Source organism: Rousettus aegyptiacus, unplaced genomic scaffold (assembly GCF_014176215.1).
Source record: "Rousettus aegyptiacus isolate mRouAeg1 unplaced genomic scaffold, mRouAeg1.p scaffold_m13_p_4, whole genome shotgun sequence".
Taxonomy (NCBI): Eukaryota; Metazoa; Chordata; class Mammalia; order Chiroptera; family Pteropodidae; genus Rousettus; species Rousettus aegyptiacus.
In genome coordinates this window covers 71,374,550-71,401,810 of record NW_023416307.1, presented here as the reverse complement: position 1 = coordinate 71,401,810, position 27,261 = coordinate 71,374,550, and the positions used below count along the sequence as shown (strand labels likewise).

The 27,261-nt window shown below is 34.8% G+C and overlaps 1 pseudogene; it reads left to right on the top strand.

The window, feature by feature from the left end:
- The first annotated feature begins 24,336 nt into the window (after positions 1-24,336).
- Positions 24,337-24,470, top strand: LOC118602346 (annotated as a pseudogene).
- Positions 24,471-27,261: the final 2,791 nt, after the last annotated feature.

Genomic DNA, 27,261 nt, shown 5'->3' with positions numbered 1-27,261 from the left:
ATCTCTTTCACTGACTCCACCCTCCCTAGAAACCCTCAGATTTATCCTCAACTCTTCTATACCTGGCTTTCTGCCCAGACAGGCTGATTCATGTAGACCACATAAATGGGTTCCCATGCCCCCTGGTTTCTGGTTGAATTTTGCCAGTGGGAAGCCTTGGCAGTAGATTGGAGAGAGGAAGGAAGTGAGGCTCTGGCACCCTTGCCGCAAGGTCTCCTCCAGCTGGCTGTGTCTCTTCAACAGAGTCATAGATTCCTTTCAAGGCAGCAGGCATGACTCTTTCTTTGAGTTCCTTTCTATTTTCACCCCTCATAATAGCTTGGGATGTATAGTTACCATAAGCCACATCATTACAAATGTCTCTTTGTATATAGAAACTCCCATGAAATTATCCTATTTTGATGCACCATCTGTTTCCTCTTGGGGCACTAAGTAATTCAGTGGATGTCTCTGTTTGAACCTATTCTCCATGTTTCTACTTTCTCTTTCACAATGCTGTTGCTGTTGGCGCTTTACCTGTGTGTGATGTCTGCTGTGCATGTCCCTTCTGTGTATTTTTTCTACTTAGCATTGTGTATCTCTAAACTGCCTTTATATTCTCTGCCAAATGAGGGCTGCAATTTTTAGATATGTAGTATGTTGTTCTTTTTTATTTACTTTGAAGTAATTAAAAATCTACAAAAATAGTTCCAAGAGCTTTCTTATTTTGAACTATTTGAGTAAGTGATTGATAAGAGCCCTAAACCCCCAATCACTTTAGTGTGTATTTTCCACAAACAAGTACAATCTTCTACAGAACTGCAGTAACACCATCAAAGTCAGGAAATTAATATATTGCTACCACCTAAATCATAGATATCATTCAAGTTTTGTTGATTGTTCCAATAATGTTTCTTATAGTAAAGAGAATGTAATCCTGGATCACATGATACACTTAGTTACTTAGCTGTCATATTTCTGTAATCCCCTTTTAATAAGAAAAAGTTTCTAAATATTTTTTAAGTTTCTTACTTGACAATTTTGCCAAATAAATTTATAAAATATCTCTAAATTTGGGTTTATCTAATATTTCCTTATGATTAGATTCAAGTTGTGCTGCTTCTAGGGCTAGAAAACTGTTCTTTGCGATTAACAGGCATTTTATAGATAGTTGAGACTGTGCAAACATTCCATTCCTCATCAATCTTGCACTCACTAATTTTAGCGTCTATTGATATTTCTTGGCTGAATTAATTATTACTTTGATAGTGCCAAATAGTTTTTTTCTAATTTAACCATTCTTCCTGCGTTTATTAGTTGACACTCTGCTGTTAGAAATTTATTCCTCCAAATTTACTTTTTTACTTATTTATCCATATCAGTGTAAACTTATAAATTCCTGTTGTAGTCAATCTTTTACTGACATCATTCATTCTGATGGAGGATTATTCCATATTTGCCAGTGGGAGCCCTTTCAAAATAGCTTCCATAATTGTTCAACCATTTCCTTTCCATATTGAATAAAATATTCAGGCTGATCTTAAATTTTTCTTGCCCAGCCTTGTAGTCAGCCATTTCTTCAAGGAGCCTTGATTCCCCTTAATGGAGAATTGTATTTGGAAAACCAAGAACTGGGCATTTGGTATGCTCATTGGTTTTGAAGTGTCATTGTACCCAGACCCTGTCAGTGGATAAAGCTAGGAAATATATGTATGTGTTTTGAATACATATACATATTCACAAGTATATTAATTATATATTGCTACATAAAAGTTAGTAGCTTTAAATGACGGACATTTATTACTTCACAGTAATAGTTCAAAATTCAGAAGTGGTTAAGCTGGGTGGCTCTGGCTCATTGCCTCTCATGAAGTTTCAGTAAAGATATTGGCCAGGGGAAAACATGGTGGAGTGAGAGACATCCTCAAATCTCTCCCCTTGAAACTACAATAAGCTGAACATCTAAAACTCAACAAAAGACACCCAAACTGCACACCGATACGTCTTAGCATGGGATCTTTGCATAAGAACTACCACAGGTCAGAACCCTGGGTGTTGGGCAGTGGACTGGGAGAAATAAAGAAGCTGCCTCTTGCAGCCACGAGAGCTCTTTGCAGGAGGAAGGGGAAGGGTGAAGGTGCAATGACTTCCCTGAACAACCCTGACTGAAAGTGTTGTATCCAGCCAGCAGCAGGGCCCAGTCATTGGGGCAGAAAGCAGAGAAGCGGGACAGGGCCACAGAGAAACAATAGTTGATTTTTACTTGCCCTGGTTGCAAAACCGAGGCTAAGCTGCAGCCCATAACTCCTAACCCAAAGGGCCTCTCCTCCCATATCCTCTAAGACCAAACACCATGGAGCCCCAGGGGAATCTGAACAAATGCTACCGAAACTGTTTGCTAACACTGACAGGGACTGAAACTGAGAGTAGTAAGTGTGATTAATTTTCTACAAGAAAATAAGAAAAGCATTATTTAGGCTTTATATAAAGCAGGGATCCAAGAGACTTAGATGCCATCTACTGGAAACCAAAAGAAAAATGCCTCCTTTGCAGCAGGATAAAGAGAGAACTTTATATAATAAACCTTCTTTCTGGAAAAACAGTAGAATACACTTCCATTAATGCGAGGTGGAGAAATAGTCCATTAAACACCATGAACAACCAAGATACAAAGCATCTCAGAAAGAAAGAGAAAAATCTTCAGAAAATAAGCATACAGACATAGAAATATGTGACTTAAATGACAGAGAATTCAGGATGGTACTTCTGAAAAAAACTCAACGAATTACAAAGCAAGTCATATCAACAATTTCGGGAATTGAAAAAACAACTAGATGAGCAGAGCAAGGAGATTGAAACCCTCGAGAAGAACAGAATAGATCTTCTGGAGATAAAAAAAAAATACACTGCAAGAGTTGAAAAATGAAATAGCAAGCTTGAAAAATAGTTGACCAAATGGAGGAAAGGATCAGTGATATCAAAGACAGAAATCTAGAAATAAATCAGAAGGAAGAAGAGAGAAACTGAAGAATGAAAAATAATGAAAGAGAATTACAAGAATTAGCTGATACCATTAGGAGAGGAAACATAAGAATAATGGGCATTACTGAAGACAAAGAAAAGGAGCAGGAACTAGCAAGCATTTTCAGACAAATAGTTGACGAGAATTTCCCAAATTAAGGAATGAGCTGGAAATTGGAATTCAAGACGTCAACAGAACATCTAATTATTTCAACCCAAAAAGGCCTTTACCAAGACACATCGTATTGAAGTTATCAAAAATCGATGACAAAGATAGAATTCTCAAGGCAGCCAGGGAGGAAAAAAAAAAGGTAACTTATAAAGGAAAATCTATTAGATTATCCTCGGACTTCTCAGCACAAACCTTACAAGCCAGAAAGAAATGGAATCAAACATTTAAACTATTAAGTAAAAGGAACTACCAGCCTAGAATAATATATCCAGCTAAGTTCTCCTTTAGATATGAAGGAGAAATCAAGACATTTCCAGACATACAAAAATTGTGGGAATTCTCCATTACAAGGCCCGCACTACAGGAAATACTGAAAGGTGTCAGCTCACCTAAAACAAAATAACAAAAATCAAAAAACAGAAGAAAAAATACATAATTAGGAGTAAAGTGACTATCAGGAATGTAGAAGTAGAGGAGTGCAATCCTTACTAAGAATAGGGCATTATAAGCTTAAATAATAAGAGAATTGCTATAGCAAGATAGTAACAAATGTTCAGCATACATAGCGACAAATTGAGACAACAATGAACTGAAAAAGGGAAGATTTAAAGATCCAAACATGCAAAGGGAAATGAAGATAAGGATACACAGAAGAAAATGGATGACTGTATATATATATAACCATCCTTTACATGTTTGTAATGGTAACCACACACCAAAGATTCAGAACTGAAATATATAACATGAAACAAGAAGAAACAGAGGCAAAACCCACAAAAGCCAACCAAAATAAAGAAAACAGAAACATAAGGACAAGGAAGCAATGGAAACACTGGGCTACCAGAAAGCAAAAGACAAAATGGCATTAACAACACCTCATATTTCAATAATCACCCTAAATGTAAATGGACCGAACTCACCAAAAAAAGACACAGAGTTGCAGAATAGATCAAAAAACAAAACTCAACCGTATGCTGTCTCCAGAAGACACATCTCAGCTCCAAAGACAAATATAGACTCAAAGTGAAATGGTGGAAATGTTTCGAGCAAATGGCATTCAGAGAAAAGTGGGAGTATCAGTACTAATATCGGATGTAATAAACTTTGATATAAAAAAGGTAAAGAAAGATATTGAGGGACACATCATAATGATAAAGGGAATCATGTACCAAGAAGACATAACATTTATTAATATTATGTTCCCAACTAGGGAGCCCTGAAATATGTAAAGCAATTACTAATAGAACTAAAGGGAGAAACAGACCAAAACACCATCATAATAGGAGACCTAAATACCCCGCTTTCATATATGGACAGATCATCCAAACAGAAAATCAATAAGGAAATAACATTGTTAAATGACACTTTAGACCAACTGGACATAATCGACATATAGAGAGCTATCCATCCCAAAACAGCTGCTTATATTTTCTTACTACCAAACCAAATACAGCAACATGTTGAAAAGATTATACAACATGATCAAGTGGGCTTCATTCCAGAGGCACAAGGATGGTTCAACATATGCATATCTCTTAATGTGATACACCACATAAACAATTAAAAAATAAGAATCATATGATCATATCAACAGATACAGAAAAAGCCTTTGACAAGATACAGCATCCATTTATGATCAAAACATACCACGAAATCAGTATAGAAGAAAAATTCCTTAACATAATAAAAGCTATGTATGACAAACCCTCAGCCAACATTATACTTCATGGTGAAAAACTAAAAACCTTCCCTCTAAGGTCAGGAATAAGGCGAGGCTGTTCACTATTGCCAGCGTTATTCAATATAGCATTGGAAGTTCTAGCAAGTGTAATTGGGCAAGAGAAATATATAAAAGGCATCCAATTAGGAAAGAAGAAGTCAAACTGTCACTATTTGAGAATGACATGATTCTCTATATAGAAAACCCTAAAGACTCCACAAGAACACTACTAGAAACAATAAAACAAATACAATAAAGTCTCTGAATACAAAATCAACATTCAAAAATCCATAGTGTTCCTATACTTTAATAATGAAGTGTCAGAAAAAGAAGTGGAAAAAGTAATTCCTTTTGCAATTGCAACAAAAAGAATAAAGTACCTAGGAATAAATCTAATGAAACATGTGAAGGATCTATGTAATGAAAACTATAAGATCTTATTCAAAGAAATCAAAGAAGACACAAAGAAATGGAAATATATTTCGTGTTCTTAGATTGGAAGAATAAACATAGTAAAATGACCATATTACCTAAAGCATTATATGGATTTAATGCAATCCTCATCAAAATCCCATTGGCATTTTTTAAAGAAATAGAACAACAAAAAAAAAACCCATCAGATTTGTATGGAAACACAAAGGACTCCAAATTGCAGAAGACATTCTGAGAAAAAAGAACGAGGCTGGAGGCATCACTCTGCCTGACTTCAAATTATACTACAAAGTGACAGTAATCAAAACTGCATGGTATTGGCAGCAAAACAGACATTGGGCTAGTGGGACAGAATCAAGAGTCCAGAAGCAAACCCATATTTATATGGGCAAATAATTTTTGCAAAGAAGCCGAAAATATACAGTGGAGAAAGGAAAGCCTCTTCAATAAGTAGCGCTGGGAAAATTGGAAGGCCACCTTCAAAAGAATGAAACTAGATTGTTGTTTATCACCACACACCAAAATTAACTTACACCTGTTAGAATAGATATTATCCATAGGACAAGTAATAATAAAGTTGGAGAAAATTGAACTCTCGTGTACTGTATACTGCTGATGGAACTGCAAATTGGTATAGCCACTGTAGAAAACAATATGGAGGTTCCTCAAAAAAACCAGGAATTGATCTATCCTATGATCCAGCAATCCCTCTACTGGATATTTACCCTGAAGACTTGAAAACCCATATCCAAAAAGATATTTGCACATCGATGTTCATAGCAGCATTATTCACAGTGGCCAGAACATGGAAGCAATTGAAGTGTTCTACAATAGATAATAGGCTAAAGAAACTGTGGTACACATTTACAATGGAATATTACTCAGCCATAAGAAGAGATAAAATACTGCAATTTTCGACAGCATGGGTGGACCTCAAGATAATCATGGAAAGCAAAATAAGCCAGACAAAAAGCTGAAAATCACATGATATCACTTATATGTGAGATATAAATCTAAAAGCAACAAGTGAACAGGACAAACAAACAGTGACTCAGGGATATGGACAATGGACCAGTGGTTACCAGAGGGTAGGGGGTGTGGGAGGAGGGGAGAAGTAGATGGGATAAAGGGAGTTAAATATAGAGGGTTTGGGTGAGGATGAAGTGGGTAAAGGGGATCAAATATATGGTAATTGAAGGAAACTGGACTTTGGGTGGTAATCACATGATATAATATACAGATATCAAATTATAATGTACACCTGAAAATTATATAATTGAATTAACCAATGTTACTCCAATAAAGTTAATTTAAAAAATTTAAAAATTATTAAAAAATAAAACAAAAAAAAGATGTTAGCCAGGACTGCGATCCTCTTAAGACCTGACTGAGGCTGGAGGACCATCTTCGGACTTATGGTGGCTCACTCACATTTCTGGCAAACCAGTACCTGTTGTTGCCAGGAGGCCTCATTTTCTCATGTCATTGACTTTTCCACAGCACTGTTAGAGTTTCATTATAACAGTGTCTGGTGTCTCCCAGAATGAAGAAGGCAGAACATTTTTTATGACCTAGGCTCAAAAGTTTCTCTCTCTCATTTTCCACAATATCTTATTGATTACACAGGTGAACCCTATTCAGTACTGGAGGGGACTTCAGAAAGGTATGAATATTTGGAAGCAAGATAATCAGAGTCCACTTTAGAGACTGGCTACCACAGCATCCCTTTCTTTATCGCTATTCAGTTTCTCTATATCTATCATCTGTCTATCTATCTATCTATCTATCTATCTATCTATCTATCTATCTATCATCTACCTACCTACTTACCTATCATCATCATCATCTCTACGTATTTATACCAATACCTCCAAATTCAATCCAACACAACAGGATTCATTCTAGTTTCTGGCCTTTCTACGACAATGAGAAAACTGACTCCTCTTATTCTTATATATTTTCAATATACTTACTTATTCAATCAACTCCAATCTCCTGGCCCTATTCCCAGCTACTACCACCCAGTGTGGAAGTGTTCCCCTCACTGACTTGAGCTATTACCCCTTGCCATGCTACTTGCAGCTCCTATACTCATATCACATGAACGACTAGCTTGATAAAACCCCACATAATGGTTTCTGAACTGAGTTATTCAGGAAGTTGTTTCTTCCTATCAGAAAGGGAGATAAGTGCATATGACTTTGGGTTTTTTGTTTGTTTGTTTGTTTTGGTTTTTTTTTTTTTTTGGTGTTATGAATCGTAATGTGACAAAGGAAAGAATTTATAATATTAAGATTTGGACTATAGAAACAAACCTCTAGACTTAGTCTAAACTGAAAATTTTCCTCACATCTACACATAAGTCCAAGGACTATGTCATATTTCCTGTACATGTGGGTCGAGCACTCCCTCCCTCTGTGAGCAGTTGCTTGCTAAAACGGTCAAGGATATTTTTCTGTAAGCTGTATTTATATCCTTTTACTGCCTCCTTTTTTTGCTTTCCTTTTCACTTCTTTTCCTTTTAATCTCTTTTCCCTTCACTTCTCATTCCTCTTCACTTTCCACAGTCTTCATCTTGCCCTGCCCCTTTTTTATGAGTTGCCTTTGCTTCCAGCTCATCGCTCATACCTATTGGCACACTCAAAGATTTTGTTTTTCTCATAGTTGCCCTAAGGTTATATGTGGTACTAAAAAAGCAAACCTCCGCTGATACTTTATTTTAAAAAGTAAATGCATGTCTTAGAATGACTTCACACTTTAGCCCCTTGTCTCAGAATGCTTACTCTAAAAACACAGCAAAAGAATCTTCAAAAAGTCACCATTATGTCTATCTTTCTGCTGAAAAGTTTATACTGACTCGAAGACTTTAATTTCTGCAAAAGAATTATAAAGAAGTGAGGTAGGATTTCTAACACATAATTAATGATTGCTTTAACAACAACTTACTTTCTCTAAATTGCATGCTGTTGAATCACACAAAACTTCATTCCTACTCTGGTTCTTTAATCCCTCCAGAAAGTTACGGTGATTTAATATATGAGATACTTCCTGAAAGTTATGAAACAGAGGCTCCAGATACATCAGAGGGACAAATTGTGGCTGAGCAAGCTGTTAGGACATTATGCTCTTTAACAAAAAGAGGGATAATGAATAATGGACCTGTGTGTGTGCATGCACAAAAAATTTGGAATTGGAGGTTGAACTGGGTTACATTGCCACAAAATTGCATGAGGTTTGGGAAATTTGGATATGAGTTTTTCCTCTATTCATAGAAACATATCAACATATTTGTTATGCTCTGCCTATAGAAAGATGTATGGTAGGGAAGATAATACACACACACACATGACATGTCCAAGCTAGGGGACTAACATCTCTGAATTCAACAATTCTTACACCTCATTTGAGACAAGATGTGGAGGAAGTCAGAAAAGACCACCTCCAGAGTGTACACATGGGAATGTATGCTCATCAGGGAGGCTCGGTAGGGGGCAGAGAAATGTGAGCAGATTAATATTTAGTACACTTCATGGCCTCCAAGGTTATTTCACAAGGCCAATATGGTGCGTCAGTTGTATGCTGTCAAGAATTCACTATAGTTTGTAAAATGACCTAATTTTTTGAAATAAGGTCAATGCCAATTTTTTCTAAAGTCTTTAGAAATATTATTCCAATGACTTATGAAAAAGAGGAGATAAACAAATGTAGAAGATAAACATTTTAAAATGTAACGATTGACATTTTAGAAGAGTACAGAAAAATTCCTAGATAAGACAGTATGAGAATGTTAGCCACAATGTGGAATATAGGAAGCTTGCAAATACACTTTTATCTTGTGCTTCTGTTTCTCAAGATTTCATGGCATGAAACTCAAACTGCCTTTTATCACTGCTCCTTTTGATTTTAAGAAGATAACAAAATAGCAACATTTCTTCTATGTAAGTTTCTTTGTCTATTCATTCTAACTCCAATTTTTCTGGATGTATTTAATGTGTTTATTTAAGTGGAAAGAAGGGAATTAATGTAAAGAAAATGCATGAGGACAGAATAAGCTATGATCTCACTCTGGGGAGGGAAGGCTTGCTTGGAAAGGAATATAATTCCTAGTGATTCTTTTCCTGGAGTCATCATGGAAAAATTAAAACAAAACAAAACAGAAAACTTATTGTACTTTCAGCAAGTCAATTGATCTTTCATGCTTTACTTGAGTTTATCTTTTGTTTGTCTTTAGAAGAGAACTAAGAGGAACAAGGTTGATGGAGCTTTCAAATAAGATTTGAAAATGTTCAACAAATTAAAAAGTAAAAAAAATTAAATTTCTGTTTATGAAAGGCATCTTTTCTCTCAGCAGGGTGAGAACTCTGTAGAAACAAAATCATTAGAGTTTCTTACTCTTGGCATAAGAGTTTGCCATTATTTTTAAAAATATGTAAACAAGTTTTCTACTTCCCAGTGCAATTTTTTTGTGTGTGTGGCACAAAAGTATTATTGGTCCTTCTGTTAGAGATTTATTGTCTCATCCATTTATGTGGTATGGATAAGTCTGACTCTACCTCTCCTTGGATGAGTGGCCCATGCCTGGCCAATCAGCACATTACTATCCCCTGTCCACAGTGTTTTGTTTCAGGGTCATCATGTGACCAATTCATGCAAATGACAGTCAGTTCTGAAACTTGGTTGTACATATTGTAATAATAATCTTTTTTCATTGGGATTTTTAGCAGGACAATGAAGACCTGTAGATACTACACAGGTAGAATCACACAGGTAGAACCAGTCTGAGAATAGGGGCAAAGGAAAAGAAAGTGCTGTTGAGAGTAGGAAAAGGACTGAGTGCTGATGACCATATTTGAGTTCCTTTACAGAAGTTTTTCTCAAGATGAAGATGGCTTTGTGGATCAAATTTCTGGTTCAGAAATTAGCAGAAGGCAAATATGGGCTCTATAGAGAGTCAGTACCAATTATTAAGCAGCAAGTAGCCATTTCGTACTAAAGTTTAAACACTTTTTGTCTTAACCTGTTCAGATGTATTATTGAATTATATACTTGAAATCTATATAATTTAATTAACCAATGTCACCCCAAGAAATTAAATAAAAAATTTACTTAACTAAAACATTTTAGTACCTATTATGTGCCAGCCACTGTTTTAATCACTTTATCAATAACACCTCACTTAAATCTCATAATAAATCCATGGTATGGGAATTATTGACATCCTCATTTACCATGGAGGAAGATGAGGCACAGAGAGGTTATATAATTTGCTCAGAGTCACTCAGATAGCAAGAAGTAGACTGGACCTGGGGCTTGGACACTGTCATTCTGACTTCAGATTTATCCTAACCACTATGGATATTGCCTTCTGAATAGCATTCCACCATGTCCAAGCTCATAAACAAACACAAAGAATGTATTACTGTGCATTTTTTGAAGAAAATTGAGGCAGATGTATATTTTCACTTGGCTTGTTAGTAAAAGAAAAAAAAGTGAAACTATAAAACAATATGGTGTTGAGATGAAAAGTATGAGCTCTGTATTCAGACAGCCTGGGTTTGAATCTCAGCTACATTACTTGCCAGCTGTATAGGAACATTACTTGACCTCTGTGTGTCTTTATTTCCTCATTTACAAAACAAAGCCAATAGTAAAGCCCACCCCTCCAGGTTGTTATGAAGATTAACCGTGCCTATATAGTATTTAGCAGAGTTCACTAATTTAACTATTGTTATCATTAATATATCTCACCCTTTTTTTTGTTATACAATTTTCATGCATAATGTTTTTTCTCTTTTCCATTTATATTCTTTAATACATATGGCTATCCTGCTCTCATTGAACCAGTGCTTTTATTATTTGCTCACGAATCCATTTTTTTAAATTAAGTCCAGTCTTTTAATCATCTCTGATCTTGTCCTAGTTATTTCTTCTAGTAGTTCTGAGAGGCTTTTCTTTCAGAGCAATGAGGGAAAATGTGGGATACAGAAAAAGTCAAATTCCTGACTTTACCTTTTTGCTTCTGTCTTTAGAGAATCAATAAGATGCTCAGTCATTTCCCGTTTCTGTTGAAGTTGGGAGATATTAGTGTCATTTGTTTGTTCAGCTCTTCAAATAATTTTTTTTTTTTTTTTTTTTTTTTTTGGAGAGGGACTATCAACTTCTTAAGGGGTTGTCTCTGAGCCCTATGATTCCATACAGGAAGCCAGTGTACATGTTAGCTCAATTTTTAAGGATAAAGGCCATGGATCAATTAGTGGGTGAATTTTAAAATTGACCAGTATAAAGTTAATTAAATATAGATGGATAGATAGATAGATAGATAGATAGATAGATAGATAGATAGATATAATACTATTGGCAAATCTATACAAAGCATTGTAGATTGTGATTGTTTAGTTCCTGCACTATGTGGGTCATGGGTAGCTACAATTAAGTGCTTCAGAAAAATCTTTCAGCTCAGTGATAGACATTTTACACTCACAGAAAAAGGGCAAAAGAGGCTTTTCCTTCCTTCACATCTGAGAAAAAGGTATGATATATACCCCAGAAGGAAGTATTATGGCAATTAAAAGCAATCAAATAACTATTGTACTACATCCACCTTTCTCCTCTTATGACTAGCTGTATTAATCAGCTATGGAGATAAATTTAAATGTAATTATCATATTTTATCATAATTGCATATGAACTCAATAGTTTACTTCCTCTGGACTTTTTAAATTAAGATAATAGCAAAGACTGACATCACCAAAATTACCCAGTTCTAATATTTTGTGACTCAGTTTGATTTTAAAGTTTAAGAGAAGAAAATTGCTGTAAGATTCTTTTATCCTTTAACATTAGATTTACTCTCTTACATTCTCTCATGTGGTGAAGAAATGTTAGAGAAAATATTTTTGCTTGAGTGCTTCATCTCACTGTTAACAAGCGATGTTATGAAATGAACATCATCCTTTCCTCTGAGGAATTCTTTACTTGGCCATGAGTAGCAGCAGGATGTGGTGTTAGGTGGACAAACATGACCTTATGATCCTTCTGCTAATGTGAAACTTTGAGGAAGACTAAGCTGATTTTCCAATCTGGAGCATCGAGGTAGATAAAATGGAAGCATTGCCCTGCTTCGCCTTGGCACCAACTTGTCTATGAAACCATGAGTCAGCTTCCTCTTAGCAAGTGAAAATGCTCTTCAAAGACTCATTACTCAATAACTCAGAAAAAAATTTGAAAAACTGATGACAATGTCGTCAATTATTTTGTAAAGGTAACAAATTTCTGACTTTTTTCAAGTTCTAGGGGGCTTTTCTAAGTATTTGTCTTATTACTCACAGGCAGTGAACTGGCAGATGTTGTTTTTTGGGTTGGTTTGTTTTAGAGGTAAGTTTCTAGTGGTCATGGCCAAGATATTTGGATTTACAGATCCTTGATTAACTGAGCTACTGGTGAATTAAAATAAAGAAACGCCCCAAACTATGATTTGCTTTCAGCTCATTTGGTTGTTTAACTCCATGGAAAATAAAATGAAGAGTTTAAGATTAAAACTTTCTATATGAAGTAATGTGTTGACTGGCCTTTTCCTTAAACTGGAAAGAAATATAGAAGGTAGAGACAGTTGTTCAACTCAATCAAAAACCAAACACACACACACACACACACACACACACACACACTAACATTCGTGTACACATGTGAACAAATAAATACCTTTATTAAGGAAAATAAGGAGTTTTGAATTGACTTAATTGCTCTGTTTTAGTAAAATTTATTTTGCTTATCTCTTTTCTGCATGTGATAGACTACTGTACAAAGCCCTGATATAGTTTGAATAGTCACAGATTTTATAGGTAAATGAAAAGGGTCTATGGTAAAATGTAAATCATTTTATTTTTATGAAATCAAATAATTCTGCTTACCAATTATCATGCATAATTTATAAGCAAAAGACATCTAGTAGTATATCTTACACTCACCAAAGTGATAGTTTAGGCAAAGACAGCCATCATGTGACCCTGCTCAGACTGATGTAATACTCTGGGTAAGTCAGAAAGTTAGAGTGATAGTGAAGCCAAGGAGAGATGACATTTGGTGATCCAACTAGACGACTTGTACCGTTGTCAAAAAATGCGCCAGTATGATGCTCAAGAGCAGAAATTAAAGCCTGTGAGTGAATTCCAGGAGTAAGAAAGGCTCTGAATCCTAGAAGAGCTAGAATAACAGGAAGGTAACAAACAGGGATCATAAAAAGGATTGAGTTAACAAATACGGTAACTGGGTTTTATCAATAAGATAGAAACGCAGTCCAGTCAGTCAGTCAGCAAACATTTATTGAATGACTACTGTGTAGCAGGAATATATTAGAAAATAAAACATAGCTGTTGACCTTTAATTGCTCATAATTAGAGGTCTGAACGTGAGTTTATGGAAACTAGGAGCAAGTATTACAGAATGATGAATGCTAGAAGAGAGAGCTAACATTATGTCTTTTCTGCTAAATATCAGGATCGGTCTCATATTGGGGGTTGGGGTGGAGTCTGTAGTAGCGATCAGTAATTCTATCTATGAGGAAAAATGGCTATAGAGGTCAGAAGAGTCAAGGCCTGACTTTATTGAAACAGTGTATGCAGGAGTATATAGATTGCATCTTCAACATCTTAGCAGATATTTCCTTGCCCTGGAACTTGTCACAGCTTGAAAAGAGCAGATGAGAACTGTGAACAGAGCTGGAATTCTCCTTTACTCTCAGGAAACAATGAATGTCATATGTTTAAGTTAACTTGAATATTAAATAGTTTCATGGGGGAAAATATGTAGGAATAAAATAATTAATTTGAAGTCGAGAGGAAGCCATCCAAGGAAAGACAGACATGGTAAACCAGTTTTTCTTCTATTTGCTCATTTCTCTAGAAAAGGAGATCTTGATGATTCACTTTATCACCTAAGTGATTCTTTAGTTAGTACCCACATGTGATTTCTTTTCATCATACTTTTCTGACACCTATTATTTATAACAATCCTAAACATTTGGTGGCATTGTTTATGCCACCAAAACAAATTTGTCATTTCACATTCTTCAGGAATGTATAAGAAAACAATGTAACAAATGTATGCAAATCTCTCTATTCCAGTCTGCCAAATATTGAGCTTAGTCCATTGGCAAGCAGTCTGTTAGGTCACATGGGATGGTGGGAATCAAACCTAGCCTATGAATCAGGAAACTGTATCAATCCTGCCTTTCCCTTTCTTGCAGGATGACTTAGGCAAAGTCCCTTCATGGCTATCTTTCTTGATTTTCTCATCTCTAAAATGCTTAGGTCATGCATTTGTTACAACTTTTAAATGAAATGATGATGGCATAAATACAAATATTTCAGCTTGGGATCTACAGCATTCTCCAAGCCTAATTCCTATATCATCACTCTATGAACCCTCACCTTGGGCAAAAGCAAATAACATTCAACATAGAATTTACTGCTTCTATTTTGGAAAGTATCCCTTCTATTTTTGTTCATAGGTTATCTCTTAGGTTATCTCTTACTACCTAAGAAACAATGAATGTGGATACAAGGAGACTCTTCTTACTTGTTTTCTTGATGAGGGTAGTTCAAACTAGTTGAGCTGGTTGCCTATTTCTAGCTTTAGCCAAAATTCAACAGTATGTGAGATTTTGGTTTGTTTTTACTAGTAATTTGGATTAATCAGAGAGAGGCGTTTCTAGTAGGATACCTTATATTAGAGTCAGTAACATATTTGGGGGTTTGTATGCTAAAACTAGTGCCTCTGTCAGAAATAGATAAAACTTAAAGTTTAGAATGTTTTCAGTTTATTGCAAGTAACCAAATGGGTTATTTTCCATCAAAGTTCATCATGGGCTCTGAGCAGATAAACTGAGTATTCTATTTTTCTGTGTATTTTTAAAGTAGTAATGATTTTTTTTTCAGAATATGGTCTTATTGTTAGTTAAGTTGTTAATTAATATATGTTAGTAACAAGAAAGGCATATAATATTTAGAATCATAATGATCTGTCAGAGCTTTTAAATGTTATCACTTTTACTAACCTTACTGCAGATAAAGTAATCAGAGCTCAGAAAGGTTACACGAATGAACAAGATTAAATTGTTTACGTGTGTGTGTGTATCAGGGTTTGAACCCAAGTCTATTTGACTCTAAAGTGATGTATAATCATTTTATAAATATTGATTTATAATCATTTGGAGGATGTGATTATTTTCTATGATCCCTTGAGGCAAACATCAAGTTGTAATTTCAAGATACTATGGTCCAGAGAATCAAATCTTGTTTGTTTTAATCTCTTGTGTTTTAAATGATATTTTTTGTATTCTTTGTATGGCACATACTTGGTGCTTGATAAATACAGAATAAATGAATAAATTGGTCATAGTGGCACTAGAAAAGAGATTTGTGTATACATTTCAGAAAGATACTGGAAAGGTTTTCTAGAGCATGTATGCAGTTGTGCTGGCTCCAGAGCTGGACTGCTCATGACTCCTCTGTGGGAGAGGGAGGTGGTTTCCCATAGGAAGAAAGTTGGGTAATAAAGCCACAGAGGTTTGCTGATACATTGTCTAGATGCAACTTCTGGTCATTTAGGAAGCTATTTTGCGGTTCCGTTAATAAGTGTTTCCCAGCATGTTACTGTTGCCTACTATTATCTCTTCTACTGGTGTTGATGGCTTCCTGGTCCGCAGCAAGGGCAATTATTACCTCACTTCCGACCCTGATTGCTATATCACTTAGTGCTATATCACAGTAATAAGCAGAGCAAATAAGTAATACTTGGGAATCAATTTTTGCAAAGCATTAGATATCACTAATCTTTTGATCCTAAAATGTTGTCAGTAAGATTATCTGAGCATTCTGGGAATAATTGTCTCTTGTGCTTTCAGAATTAGCAGATGGAAGCTAAAGTACTCTCTTTGCATGGGAATCATACTTTTTTTTTTCTTTTTTTTATAGTTTGTAATTTTAATAACAAATAACAATTTATAACTATTCTTATAACTAGTTATTTTTATGAATAACTATTTATAACATTTGTTATTATACATGGTTTGTTATTTTTCAGGAGAGTGTCAAGATGGTGTAGTAGGAAGACCCTGGGCTGACCAAAACTACAACTACATATAAATCAACTATCTCTGAGAGTGCTTCGAAGACTAGCAGACTCTATACCACTGAGGATATAAAGAAAAAGCCAAATTGATATGGGTAAGAGGGGTAGCAGTGAGGTACCCCACAAGCGGGAGACATATCACAACTGTGAAGCCCCCATTTGAAGAGCAAGAGATCTGAGACTCACATTGGTTACCCCAGCCACTCATCAATACACCTACACTGGGAAGAGGAGGCCTCATAATATCTGGTTTTAAGAACCAGTGAGGCTTATGTCCTGGAGAGCTAAAAGGCTATAGGAAACCAAGACTCCTCCCTTAAAGGGTCTCAATAACTCACTCACTCTGAGTCCCAGCACAGAGAGAGCAGTTTGAAAAATGTCTGGGTCATATGCAAAGGAGATATATTGATTAATTTTAGGACATGTGCCAGAGGAGCAGAAGTCTGTTGGAAATCTCTCTGGGATGGAAGCACGGGATGGTACCATTTCTTTGTTTGTTTGTGTGCTTTGTTTTATTCTCCTCCTACCAAGCTGGCCTGCTGGGGAGGAGAGGGTGTCAGGTCTGACACTTTCCATTACCTGTTAACTTTTTGCCCCACCCAGAATTCCCCTGAGGACCCACCCAGCCCAATCTCTTCTCCCAGACCAGCACACACCCTCCAAAGTGGCACCCCACCCTATCTTGCCTTTCATCTGGTGGGCTGCACTAGAGCCCCTCAAAATGAGGTCAAGGGGCTAGTCCCCTCTACACATCAATACACACTCAGGAGAAGAGGCCGGGCCTTGCATCTAGCAACCCAGACCGGATGTCTACCCTGCATACCAGCTATAATTGAAGCTCAACCCTGAAGACAGCTAGGCCAGGGGTCTGCCCCACACACCAGTGTGCCAATAGCAGTAGTGGCCAGGTGTTGCAGCTAGCCAGGCTGGGGGCCAACCCAGACTACTAGTATACCCTCAGCCAAAGCACCCAGGACAGAGGTAAGCCCCATACATAATATGCCCACAATAGTCACAGCCCAACCACAACAGGAGGGTGTACACAACCCATACAGGATCAGCCCTGGAGCACCTGGTATTGATCATCAGGGATATTGTACTACTGTACCACACTGGACACTTTCTATATAAAGGCACCCTTTTAATATCACAAGAGGTAGCTGACCTAATACACAGAAACAAACACAGAGACTTAGGCAAAATGAGGAGACAGAAAATATGTTTCAGATGAAAAACAAGATAAAAACCCAGAAAAGAACTAAACAAAATGGAGATAAGCAATCTATCAGATAAAGAATTCAAAGTAATGGTCATAATGTGTTTACTGAACTCAGGAGAAGTATAGATAAACACAGTGAGAGCTTCAACAAAGAGATATAACAATTATTTTAAAAAAGAGCTAATTAGAACCAAGGAATACAATACATTTAATGAAAAAAATATATATACTAGAGGAAATCCACAGTAGATTAGATAATGTAGAAGAATGCATCAATGATATAGAAGACAAGGTAATGAAAATTACCCAAATGGAACATCTGGAAAAAAATAATTAAAAAATGAAGAGAATTTTATTTTTATTTTATTTCTTTTAAAAAAATTAATTAATTTTTATGGTGACTTTGGTTAATGAAATCCAATGTTCCAGCTGTATACTTTAACAGTAAGGCATATATATATGCTGCACTAGAGCCCCTCAAAGTGAGGTCAAGGGGCCAGTCCCCTCTACACATCAATACACACTCAGCAGAAGAGGCCGGGCCTTGCGTCTAGCTATCCAGACTGGATGTCTACCCTGCATACCAGCTATAATTGAAGCTCAACCCTTCAGACAGCTAGGCCAGGGGTCTGCCCCACACACATATATATATATGCCTTACTGTTAAAGTATACAGCTGGAACATATATACACACACACACACACACACACACACACATATGTGTATATATATATGTGTGTATATATATGTGTATATATATATATTTACACTATGTGTTGACCTCCTATAGTTAGATTTCTTTCTGTCATCACATATTTGACCCCCTTTACCAGTCTACCTCCTCTCCTCCCCTCCCCTCTACCCTCTAGTAACTACTGATCTATTGTTCATGTCCATGAGTCTTTGCTTGTTTGTCCTGTTCATTTGTTGCTCTTAGGTTTATATCTCACATATAAGTGATGTCATACGATTTTTAATTTTTCCTGTCTGGCTTATTTCACTTAGCATGATTATCTCGAGGTCCATCCATATTGTCACAAATGGCAGTATTTCACCTCAAGAAGAGAATTTTAGAGATCTCTGGGACAACATCAAGCATATTAACATTAACATTATACAGACATGAAAGGACAGAAAGCCTGTTTGAAGAAATAATGGCTGAAAACTTCCCTAACTTGGTAAAGAAAACAGACATTGAAGTTCAGAAAGCTCAGAAAGTCCCAAACAGGATGAACACAAAGATATCCACATCAAGACACATCACAATTAAAATGTCAAAAGTTAAAGATAAAGAGAAAATCTTAAAAGCGGCAAGAGAAAAACAACTAGTTAGGTAGGAGGGAACCCCTATAACACAAACAGCTGATTTTTCAGCAGAAACTTTGCAGGCCAGAGGGGGTGGGCATGACATATTTAAAATTGTAAAAATGAAACCTAGAACCAAGAATACTCTACTGAGAAAGTAATTGTTCAGAATTAAGGGAAAGAAAGAGTTTTCCAGACAAGCAAAGTTTAAATATCCGTAACCGCTAAACCAGCATTACGAGAGATGTTAAAGTGGCATGTTTAAGCAGAAAAGAAAAGGCAAAAACCAGAAATAAGAAAATATACAGAAGAGAAAATGTCACTGGTAGAGGCAAACATATAGTAAAAGTATGAATTAACCACTTATAAAGCTAGTGTGAAGGTTAAAAGACAAAAGTAGTAAAATCATTTATATCTACAATGATAAGGTAATGTATATACACACAAAAATATATAAAATGTGACATCTAAAACATAAAATATGGAAAAATAAAAAATAAAATAAATAAAACATAAAACATGGGGTCCGTGTGTAAAATGTAGTGCTTTTAGAATGTATTTAGAATGTATTTTAGAATGTATTTGAAATTATGTGTCCATCAATTTATTATTAACTGCTGTGTGCAGTTAATATATGAATTTCAGACTAACCAAAAAGCCAAGAAGCTATAATAAATATGCAAAAAATAAAGAGAGAGGAACCCCAAAATAACACTGAAGTAAGTTGTCAAATCACAGGTGAAAAGAAGAAAGGAACAGAGAACTACAAAAACAACCAAAAAACAATGAACAGAATGTCAATAAGTACATACCTATCAAAAAGTATTTCCACTGAAAATGGACTAAATGCTCCAATTAAAAGACCAAGTTTGGATGAATGGATTTAAAAAAACAAGGCTTACATATATGCTGCCTAGAAGAGACTGGCCTCTGATTTAAAGACACAAACAAACTGAAAATAAAGGAAAGAAAAAGATATTTCATACAAATGGAAATGAAAAGAAAGCTGGGGTAGCAATACTTATGTCAGTCAATATAGACTTTAAAACAAAGACTAAGAAAAGACAAAAAAGGGAATTACATAATGATAAAGGGATCAATCCAACAAGAGGTTATAGCACTTTTAAACATCTATCCACCAGACACAGGAGCAGCTAACTACATAAAGCAGTTAGTAACAGAAATTAAGAGAGATTGAGTCTTACAATGAAAGCAGGGGACTTAAATATCCTGCTTATATCAAAGGATAAATCATCTAGGTAGAAAATCAAGGAAACAGTGGTCTTAAATGTCATGTTAGAGCAAACCTACTGAATAGATATAAATAGAGCATTTCATCCCCAAACAGAAGAATACACACTCTTTTCAAGTGCACAAGGAACATTCTCCAGGATAGACAACATATTAGGCCATAAAACAAGTCTCAATAAATTCAAGATTGAAATTATATCAAGCATCTTTTTCTATCACAACAGTATGAAACTAGAATTTACCTACAAGAAAAAAAGTGGAAAAAAAAACAAACACATGGAAGCTCAACAACATGCTACTAAGCAACCATGGCTTAACAAAGAAATCACAGAGAAAGTCAGGAAATACCTTGACACAAATAAAAATTGAAATAATACCTTCCAAAATCTATGGGATGCAGCAAAAGCAACCTTAAGAGGAAAGTTTATAGCAATACAGGCCTATCTCAAGAAACAAGAAAAACCTTAACTGAATATACCCACATTATACCTAAAGGAACTAAAAAAAGTAAAAGAAATTCCAAAGTTACCACAAGAAGGAAAATAATAAAGATCAGAGTGAAGATAAGTAAAATAAAAACCAAAAAATAGAAAAGATAAATAAAATTAAGAGCTAGTTCTTCAAAAAGATAAATGAAATTGGCAAACCCTTAGCCAGAATCATCAAGAAAAAAAATGGCCCAAAGTAAAAAAAAAATCAGAAATGAGAAGTTACAAACAATACTGCAGAAATACAAAGGATCATGAGAATACTATAAATAATTATGTTGCAACAAATAAGACAACCTAGAAAAAATGGACAAATTTCTAGAAACATACAATCTTCCAAGATAGAAACACAAAATCTACACAGACTGATTACCCATAATGAAATTGAATTGTTAATCACATAACTCACAATAAACAAAAGTCCAGGAACAGAAGATTTCACAGGTGAATTCTACCAAACATTTCAAAAGCAGTTAATACCTATTCTTCTAAAACTTCAAAAAAAATTTAAGAGGAACACTTTCAATTGTTCTATGAGGTCAACCTTATGCTGACACCAAAAACAAAGACACTACGATAAAAGAAAAAATTAAAACCAACATCTCTGATGAATATAGATGCAAAAATTCTTAACAAAATATTAGCAAACAGAATTCAACAACAACTTTAGAAAACATACACTATAATCAAGCGGAATTTATTCTATGAATAAAATATGGTTCAATATCTACAAATCAATCAATGTGAAACACCACATCAACAAAATGAAGGATAAAAATCATATGATTATCTCAATAGATGCAGAAAAAGCATTTGACAAAATTCTACAGCCATTCATGACAAAAACTCTCAACAAAGTGGACATAGAAGGAAAATACCTCTTAACATTGGGTCGTGAAAACATAATACAATATATATATATGTGTGTGTGTGTGTGTGTGTGTGTGTGTGTGTGTGTGTGTGTGTATGTACATATATATGATGTATTATTGAATTGTACACCTGAAGCATATATAAATTTATTAACTGATGTCATCCCAATAAATTTTTTAAAATATGACAAATCCACAGCTAACATACTCAACAGTGAAAAGATGAAAGCTTTTCCTTTAAGATCTCAAACATGGCAAGGATGCCCACTTTCACCAGTTTAATCCAACAAAGTATTAGAAGTCTAAGCTACAGCAATTAGAAAAGGAAAAGAAATATAAAGCATCCCAGTTGGAAAGAAGGAAGTAAAACTGTCACTATTTGCGTGTGACAAAATATTACATATTAAGAACCTTAAAGATGCCACCAAAAACTATTAGAACAAATGAATTTAGTAAAGTTTCAGGAAACAAAATTAATACACAGAAATTGGTCACATTTCTATACACCATTAGCAAACTATCAAAAAGAGAAATCCAGGAAATAGTCTTATTTATAATTTCATTTAAAAGAATAAAATACCTAGGAATAAATTTAGCCAAGGAGATAAAAAAAACTATACTCTGAAAAGTTGAAGACATTGAAGAAAGAAATTGAATAGGATACAAATTAAGTCAAAGAATAGACTGTGCTCATGGATTGGAAGGATTAATATTATTAAAATGTCCATAATACCCAAAGCAATCTACAGATTCAATGCAATCTCTATCAAAATATCAGTGATATTTTTTACAGAACTAGAAAAAATAATCCTAAAATTTGTATGAAGCCACAAAAACCCTGAATAGCTAAAGCAAATTTGAGAAAGAACAAGGAACAAAGCACCACACCCCCTGACTTAAAACTATACTACAAAGCTATAATAATCAAAACAATATGGTACTAGCACAAAACCAGACATGTGTATCAATGGAACGTAATGGAGATCCCAGAAATTAAGTTACTACTATATGATCAATTACTCTATGACAAAGAAGAAAGACTATACTATGGGGAAAAGACAGTCCCTTCAATAAATGGCATTGGGACAACTGGACAGCTGCATGCAAAAAAAATTAAACTGGACCACTTTCTTACACGATATATATATATATATATATATATATATATATATATATATATATATATAAATGTAAGTCTGGAAAGCATAAACTCCTAGAAGAAAACATAGATAGTAAACTTTTGACATTAGTCTTAGAAATATATTTTTGGATATGTCTCCAGGCAAAGGCAACAAAAGCAAAAATAAACAAATGGGATTACATCTAATTAAAATGCTTTAGCACAGCAAAGGAAAACATCAACAAAACAAAAAATCAGCCCCCTGAATGGGAGAAGATATTTGCAAATGATATATCTAATAAGGAGTAAATATCCAAAATATATAAAGAACATATAATTTGTACCCACTTTTTTTCCTCTTCACTTAGTATTCTGTGAATATTTTCCTAAGTTATTATAAATGCAAAAAATCTTCTAAAAGATTTTTTAACTTACTGTTATAATTATTCTCAATGTTTTTTAAATAAAACCTCCTAAATATAAATACGTAATGATTATAGATATTTTTTTCCTACAAATCCACATAATTGTCCAAGTTCACATATGTGGTTATTTCCAGAAATAGGACAAGAAACAATTTTCCCGTATTCATTCAAGGGCATAATCCAAGTAAGATTTTTTTTCCCCTGAATTCTTGGATGAAGTATAATATTAAAAGCATAATTTGGATTTTGATTAAAATTAAGCTTATTTACTCTTAAAGAAGAGTTTTCACGTCCATATATTCAGTCATTTTTTTTCATGCTTCCTACAAGATCATTCTTTTTTGACAGAGTTAAAAGAATGTAGGGAAAGAACAATGCCAGCATTACACTCTAGTGGGATTTATTTTGCCTTAAAGAACACATCACCTTTGGAATATAAGCAGATAATTAGTGACAAATGACATAACATAATGGCATTTACTGTAGTTTTATGGTACTGGTTAATGTTGTGGTTTTAATTACAATGGTTTGATCTATAGTTTAAGTAGGAACATTGAGATCCCCCACCCCTGCTCACCAAATTTTCTTGTCATTTTTTATAGATGAAGAAATAGAATTGTGGGGATATAATCAATTGTCTGAGGTCACAGAGGGAGATGATTGCATAGCCGGAATGTAAGCCTTGTGCTTTACTGAAATTTTGGCTTCATCCATTGGCCCAGCTAGAGGCACAAAGCTTTTCTCCTCCCCAGCAGTGACTTTGAGTACCAGCTTTCATAGATTTATTTGACATCGAATCTAAGCTGCTTTGTGATCAGTATTTACCAGGACAAGGAGAGGAATTACTTATCCTTTGGCATACATTAGCATGAAATGAAATCCTTTCTTTGCATTGTAGAATGGCCTGAAATAATCACATATACAATGTATCTTTTATAAATGGTCCTGAATACAAATGCTGCTTTGACGAATCCACATTTAGAGTTCTTCTCCAAACATTTACAGCACTTTTTTCCCCCTTAGGATTAGAACTTCTATCTACTGTCATTTTTAACAAAAGGAGATTTATAAATTAGTTAATTTATTCATTATGTACACACTTCCAGCCTCCCCCAAATATTTTAATAAGGCCTGCATTGATATATATGTATACAATAAAACTTTAGATTTAAGGAGAAAATAATTACAAAAAAGAGAGTACCTGCATCTATTCGACAGATCTGGAGTAGTTACTGTCTGCTGTTAAGGTTTCTACTACAGATGCAAGAACTAAGTGTCCTTGAACTATCCATCTGTCTTATTTTGGCAGCCAAGATTGAATGGTGGAAAAGAAGGGATACAGGAAAAACATGGAGAGAATATTTGCAACTCAGAAATAACCTATAAGCTGTGACAAAGCCCATTTATTCCAAAGAAGAGTATAAAATTTGAGTTAAAAGAAAAATAAGCCAACAAACAAACAAAAAATAATATCAATTTAACCCTCACACATTCTTTTCACATGGATATATAATTGAGCTTTTCTTTTAGTTCTGGATTTTTTGCAGTCCAGGTGAAATCAAGAAGGATCACTTGAATTTTATTTGATTAATGGAAACATAAGATCATTTCATTTCTGTATTAATATTTAAAAGAAATTTATTCCAAGTGATCTTATATAAGGGACATTGACATCATCTAAAGATGACTGTTGTTTGAATGCTAGAGAAAGATTTGATGCAACCAGGTGTTTATTGGCTGAGAAATGATCAGCTGATACCACTGGCTGATATGCTACATACTGCAGGCAATGAGTTTTGAGAATGTTTGTCTAACACATTGAACAGTAAAGAGGACTAAGATTGGAAATAATATAAATTTTAAAACTTTCCCAGGAGTAAGCTGACTTGGGATTTTAAAAATTATTATTGGTTTGATGTTTTTCTCTTTTGTTGTACATCTATACTAATTTGCAAAAACTCTTTGCATATAAAGTCTATTAATCTTTGATATTAAGCAAATAATTTTTCTGAATTCATTGTTTGCTTATTTATAACTTCCGAATATGTGTCAATCATGACAGAATCTGATGCAGAGTGTCTCATTCGAGGGTAATTTTGCACCTCAAGACACATTTGGTAATCTCTGGAGACATTTTTGGTTGTTACATCTGGGGGTAAGTTGTTATAGGCATCTAGTAGAGGACATGAATGCTCTAAACATCTTAAAATGCACAGGGTACCCCCACAACAAAGAATTATCCAACCCCAAATGTCATTGATATTGAAGTTGGGAAACTGTTCTAAACAATCATCCTGATGTATTGTTGTTTTTTCTCCGCAGTAGTTTCCCTATTTGTAAAACAAAATGTTAAGATTTCCCCAGAATTTTCCAAGACTGTGGTATCTACGTTTATTTCCTGATCCTATAAAATTACTTGCTCAGTTGCCATAAACTGGTTGAGGAAATATGGATGAAATTATCCATATTTATTTTCTCTGATGAATTAAAGCCACCATTATGATTTTAGAGGCCTGGCAGAGAAAACTGGTCAAAATGTAAGACAGGTCCTCACATTAAATCCCCCAAACTAGTAATCCTTTCCTAGAAGACTTCCCTATTGAAACATCCTTGACTCGCACATAATTGAGTTCCTAATCCACAGGCAGCCCTCTCCAGTCAAGGGGTCCACTCTAACTGGCAAGCCTGCCACTTGGCAGAGTTATCCCTTTTTGTCTTTGCTGGCTTTAGTGTCAGAGGCTTGATTGCAAGTCCTTGTTCCTCCATGACCTCGCTCTTTGGTTTTCCATGCCTAATTTCATTAATAAAGTTAATAACTTTATTGAGATATAATTGACATGCAGTAAACTGCACATATTTAAAGTATACAATTTGGTAAGTTCTGACATATGTATATACTATGAAATCTTCACCACAGTTATGATAACAAACACATCCTCCACCCAAAAGAGTTTTCTTTGCCCCTTCATAATACCTCTCTCTTCCCTCTCTGCCTCCCCTTCTTATCCTCAGGTGTCTGCTGATCTACTTTCTGTCAGTACACATTAGTTTGTGTTTTCTAAGAATTTTGTATAACTGGAAGAGTCATATAGAATGTTTTCTCTTTTTTGTCCAGTTTCTTTCATTCAGAGCAATTATTTTGAGATGTATTTATGTTGTTGAGTGCTAACAATAGTTTAGTCCTTTTTATTCGTAGTAGTATTCCATTGTATGGATAAACCAGTTTATCCATTTACTTCATTCAGTTATAAATCCAATAATCTCTACAGGGTGTGTGGGGGGAAATGACATTAAAGTATAACATCTTATTGAACTATTTCTGTAATAAAGTTTTATACTATTTCTTTATGCTTGCTTCTGTAAGTATTCACAATGAATTTATAGTATGTAAATTAAAAGGGCCCATCGGACCCAAATGGTATATAGAAGTGACTATTTTTATCTGGTCTACTGAAAGATAATCAAGAAAAACTCTCTAAAATTTTAATCTCTACTTACAGAAAATATTGCTGGAATATAAGTATTATTTTAAAAATTGACATTTCACTTTCAACAGGATTTTATCAAATAGATTGGACAAATATCGAAATAACCACCACTAGCACCACAAAAACAATAAAAATGGAGGGAATGATTACAACATTAACCTCCTAAATCAGTTTTTTTTCTAACATTTGTTTACAGCAACTGTTTTCTCAGGTTCTCTGCTTGAAGGAATGAGATTCGTCCTGCTTGGAGAGTGGGAAGCAGTAGGTAAGATAAAAATCACTGAGGAAACATAATGACGTTGGCCTGTTAAGTTGGGTAACTGCCCAGCTTAACGTTAGAATAATGAACTGCCTTTTTTACCTGTATGAAATATTTCTCATGTTTCAGATTTCAGCACCCTTCTGGAAGGCTTCCATCTTTCCACTTAGTTGCAAATGAAACACAGAAAACCTGCTTCTCACAAGCTATTTGATTTAGAAAATATCAACAATTATCAGCCAGAAAATGGAAACAGTTTTTTTTATTTTTTATTTTACTAGTTCATTTTTTTTAAAGCTGACTTTGAGAGCTTCCCCTACTAAACTTCCACACATTCCTGGATGTGTGTGAGTATGTGACCCAGGCTCTTATTGTGAAA